Below are 5,245 nucleotides of genomic sequence, written 5' to 3' on the forward strand. Positions count from 1 at the left end.
TGGTGGAGGGAATGAATGTTTCAGGTGATGGATGGAGTGGTAAACAAGAGGGCTTCTTTTCCCTGGATAACATCAAGTTTCATTAAAGTTATTGACATTGCAATGACCCAGGCAAGCAGTGAGTATTCTATGATGATCCTGAGTTGTGGCTTGTAGGTGGTGAAAATATTTTGGGGTGTCAGGACTTGATTCTCTAACTGAAGGATGCTTAGACTCTGACCTGCACTTGTAACCATGGTATATTTGTGGCTGGTACAGTTGAGTTTCTGGTCAATAGTAATCCCTAGGATATTGATGGTGTAAGGCTCTCAGATGATAATACCGTTGAATATCAAGACCAGTGATTAGACTCTCTCTTGTTGGAAATAGTCATTGCCTGACACTCTTGTGTCCTGAGGAACTCCTGCAGTGATTGACCTCCAACAGCCATAAGCTTCATCCTTTAATGGAGGTGCATTCAGACCACAGCTGGCACACTGTGGGAAGCTCTGATTGTCACACGATAGGAAGGATATGATTTCACTAGAGAGGATCCAGAGGAGATTCAGCACTGGGATGGAACATTTCAATGAGGAGAGACTGAATCAGCTAGGATTGTTTTCCTTGGAGCGGAGAAGGCTGAGGGGTGACTTGATCGAGGCACACAAAAATCATGAGGGCATAGACAGGGTAGATAGTGCAAAACCATTCCCCTTACTGTGGTGTCTATAACCAGAGGGCATTGTTTAAGGCAAGGACTAGGAGATTTACAAAGGAATCAAGGAAGAATTTTTTCATCCAGGGGTGGTTGAAATCTGAAAGGCAGTGCCTGAGGGGTGGTTAGGGCAGGTATATTCATAATATTTAGGAAGTATTTAGATGAGCACTTGAAAGGCCATGCAATAGAAGGCTAAGGACTGAGGGATTAACATAGATTGGAACTTATTGGGTGGCACAGACACGGTCAGCTGAAGGACTTGTTCCCATACACTATGATTCTATGACTTGCAACATCAAAAAAGAAGCTGGACAAGTATCTGAAGTAAAGAATTTGCAGAACTATGGGGAGAGGGTGAGAAAGTGGGATAACTGGATTGCTGTTCCATAGAGTCAGTACAGCCTCGATGGGCTGAATGACCTCCATACATGATCTAACCATTCTGTGATTCTGTAACCCGTGCATGTGCTTCAGGTTAAAATGATTAAAATCAACCCTAACTATCTGCAGATTCAAATAAATTGTTTTATTGTGCTGATCTCATCATTACAAGTTTTATTTGTTTCCACTAGCAGTGAGGACAGGTGCTGAACACATTGAATAACCAAGGTGAGGAATAGCAGAGATACAAGAAATTTTGCAGATGCTGGAATCTGGAGCAATACACAACAAGTGCTGGAGGAACTCAGCAGGTCAGGCAGCATCCATGGAGGGAAATAAACAGTTGATAATTCGGGTGGAGACCCTTCATCAGGAGGAATAGCAGTTTGTGAGAAAGTAATCAAATGGAGGCACAATATTTTTTGGTGTTCTCGACCTGCACTATTGCTGTATGTGTTCCTGCTGGAGCAGTCCTTTGTTTGCTGAACCAGTCACATAAGTACATATTTTCAGGTAAGTTTTATCCAATAAATTGCGTTGATAACTTCATAGTGTGATGTCCAATCGTTCCTAGATTATTTATTGGAGAGGAAACATTGTGTCAGAGGTGTAAAGCAGGTTTCTAGAGAATTGACAGCTCCTTCTTTCTGGGCCTGGTGTTCTTTTTCATTGAAGACAATGGCAAAAGAACACAACAGCAAAATACTGCTGATGCAGGAAATCTCAAAAATAGAAAATTTTAGCAACACTCAGCAGCTAAGGCAGCATATTTGCAGAGAAAAACAGAGTTAACGTTTCAGTTTGATGAACGTTCCTCAAAACCACTCATTATTTTGCCTTTTGTGTTTGGTCAGTTCAGATGAAGGATCATCAGCCTCAAATATTAACTCAGTTCCTCTCTCCACATAATGAGAACAAAACATTGCGAGAGATGTGTAACCACAACTGATACTTCACAAATCCACTTTGCTCTGCTGATGTTGAGGTATTTAGCCAATTATATCTCCAAGGTTTTCACCAATTTTCTAATGTTGGGGCTACAACAATGATTTGTACATGGTATTGTGAGAGCCTCTGGGCTCATTTTACTTTGTATGTTTTCCTGGTGTGTTATCTGATCTCAGAAAAATCATTGTAGACATCTATAACTGTTACCCAATGTACATGAGTAATAATTCCATTGTGTGGCATTCCAAGATCCTCACATTAATTAAAGGAGAAAAATTTTGGGGTAAGTGTTCCTTTAAGTAAGCAAACTATCCTTTGCATTCATGCTACATGGACCCATGAAGAAATGTGTGGAGAAGTAAGTAACACCAAGATAGAGGGGCATCCTTGGTTACTTTGTTAAATGAACAATATATTAAGGGTATATATGTTGTACACTTGCTTCTGAAATTTGATCTTTCACTTCAGTGGAACTGAATTTCAGAAGTATAATACAATGCACAGCCACGTTCTTTGGAGAAACTTATATCCTTTCTCCTTTTATTGCACTATAAGCTGCAGTCACATGTAGGACTGGGCTCCAATAACACCCATTCTGGAGAAGGCCTGCAACTGTGCGCAATGTCAGTTTGGGGAGGACCATCCGCATGGTGGTGTGGCAGTTAGCACGACACTATTACAGCGCTAGCAACCTGGGTTTAATTCCAGCCATTGTCTGAAAGGAATTTGTACATTGTCCCCGTGTGTCTGTATGGGTTTCCTCCGGGTGCTCCGGTTTCCTCCCACATTCCAAAGATGTATGGATTAGGAAGTTGTGGGCATGCTATGTTGGCGTCAGATGTGTGGTGACACTTGCGGGCTGCCCCCAGAACACTCTACACAAAAGATACATTTCACTGCGTGTTTCGATGTACATGTGACTAATAAAGATAACTTATTTATTCTTCTATGCCATTATGAGCAATGTGTTCATGTTGCTGCCATCACAACTGCCAGCCATTATTTGGTGTGTTTTTCAGAAGCCACTGGTTTACAGGATTTTACATTCCCCAGCAAAGAGCAGCACAGACATACTCTTTCACAAGTTTCTTCTGTACCTCCTAAACTACTTAAGGTGGGGAGCTGCTTCAAAAATGAACAATGGGTCATTTGAGCAGAGATGCACATGTGTGCACGATCCCAGTTTTCCCCAGATCACAATTGTAAGACTGTAATCATGCACAACAGCAATCTTATCCGACTCCTGAAAGCTCCACAGTACAACTGTGATTTGCAGTGAAATTGTGGGAGGAAAAGTTCATTTTAAAAATAAGGCCCAAAGGCTATAATAATGAAGTCTAAACTCTGTAACTTTTTTTAAGAAGAAGCAGAATGTATCCATCTTCCCAGCAGTCTGTTGAAAGTTCCCAACAGATGTAAATTTACTTCATGCAACCACTGATTAATTAAATTCAGAGTGTTTATTAACAGATGATTGAGATTATGTTTGATTATGGGAAGTGACTTTTTTTGGCACCGAGTGCTTTTAGGGCTCCATGGGAACAAGGGAAACTTTCAGGAGAGCTGTATGATTTACAAGCTATCTTCCATTCTCTTTGACCTTTCACCATACTAACAAAACTCTCATGTTCAAAGCAGAAATGGAGCTTAGTTGGCAATCAGAAAAAAGTAAATTGCATTCTGTTAAATTTAATGGAGAAATCACTATTCAAACAGAAATAAGGAGGATCCTGTGACAAGAAATTTGGATCCTTAGAATTTGCTTTTTTTCTTGGATGGCTTGGAGCTCCAAAGTGGCATCTGTGCCTTGTACACACAGGACATTACGTTGCTGAGTGTATTAGTGTGCAAGCAGTGAAAGCCATCATGAACTGAGGATCCTTGCTGCCAGTTAATGGATACACAGCTGAGGAGCAAAAGGAAAAGAATAAAATGGAGGATGATGAGGAAGAAATTGGGAAGAAGTAACCTGGAGAGCCCCTTTGTTGTGACAAACTAATCTGATGCACTACTGTGATTGCCACCTAATGTCCTCATTCTGCAACAGTTCCACTCCTCACTATCTATCTGTCATCGAGTATTCCTTGGCCTAAGCAATACTATCTCAATAATGACCAGCACTGTCTCCTTCATGGGGTATTAGAATGTATAGTTAAATCTGACAGGGCTATTTATTCTGCAATACCTTGGCTGGATTTCACATCTTCAATTTTAACCTACTGTTCAGAACGGGAGACAAAGACACCCATCTAAATCCAAGACAGTCCTTCATTAAACATACGGACAAAGGTCCAGAAAGTAGTTCCAAACCTAATTTTATCTTCATTTGGAGTGGCTTTTGAGAATGTTTGGGCCTTTTATTTACAGGAAAGTGGGGAGGGGGAGGACTGGCCAAACGTATTTCAAAATACACTGTGGGGCTGGTGATATGACGGTCCTGTTGCTCTTTCATTCTAATTCCTGCTGCCTTGGTCCAAACTGACAGCCTGGGCAGGAAATGCAAGGTCATACCAACAGAGGGAGATTGTACATACGGGATGGTAGGGAACACTTAGCTTTGGAAATTGGAAGAGGCCTATGACCAGAAGGGATTAGGGATAGACTCATAGTGAGAACAGGGGGTTGCTCAGGAAAATAAAAGGCTCTGATTTGGGCAGATATAGGGAAGGCTGGCAATGAGGACAGGGTAGCGAAAGGCTTCAGTCAGGGCTCTGAATTTTAACAACTGAAAAGCTTAAGTATGGCCTTACATGAGCCTACTTCTGTGATTGAGGTACGATGGTTCAGTAAAGTTTACTTTTAAAGAAGGTAGGATAGGTGCAGTCAATGACTCCGGTCATGAGGGATACTAGCCATAGTTGCAAAGGGTCTAAACTCTCATCTGTTGAGGTCAACGGGTAAACTGGTTTACTGGTTAGCTCTGAGAAACAAGGTATTGGTGGCCTGCATAAGATAAGATTTCTTTATTAGTCAAATGTACATCGAAACACACAGTGAAATGCATCCTTCTGTAGAGTATTCTGGGGGCAGCCCGCAAGTGTTGCTACAATTCTAGTGCCAACATAGCATACCCACAACTCCCAACCCATACATCTTTGGAATGTGGGAGGAAACCGGAGCACCCAGAGGAAACCCACGCAGACATGGGGACAACATACAAACTCCTTACAGACAGCAGCCGGAATTGAACCTGGAGCACTGGTGCTGTAATAGGGTTAG

Source organism: Pristis pectinata, chromosome 10 (assembly GCF_009764475.1).
Source record: "Pristis pectinata isolate sPriPec2 chromosome 10, sPriPec2.1.pri, whole genome shotgun sequence".
NCBI lineage: Eukaryota > Metazoa > Chordata > Chondrichthyes > Rhinopristiformes > Pristidae > Pristis > Pristis pectinata.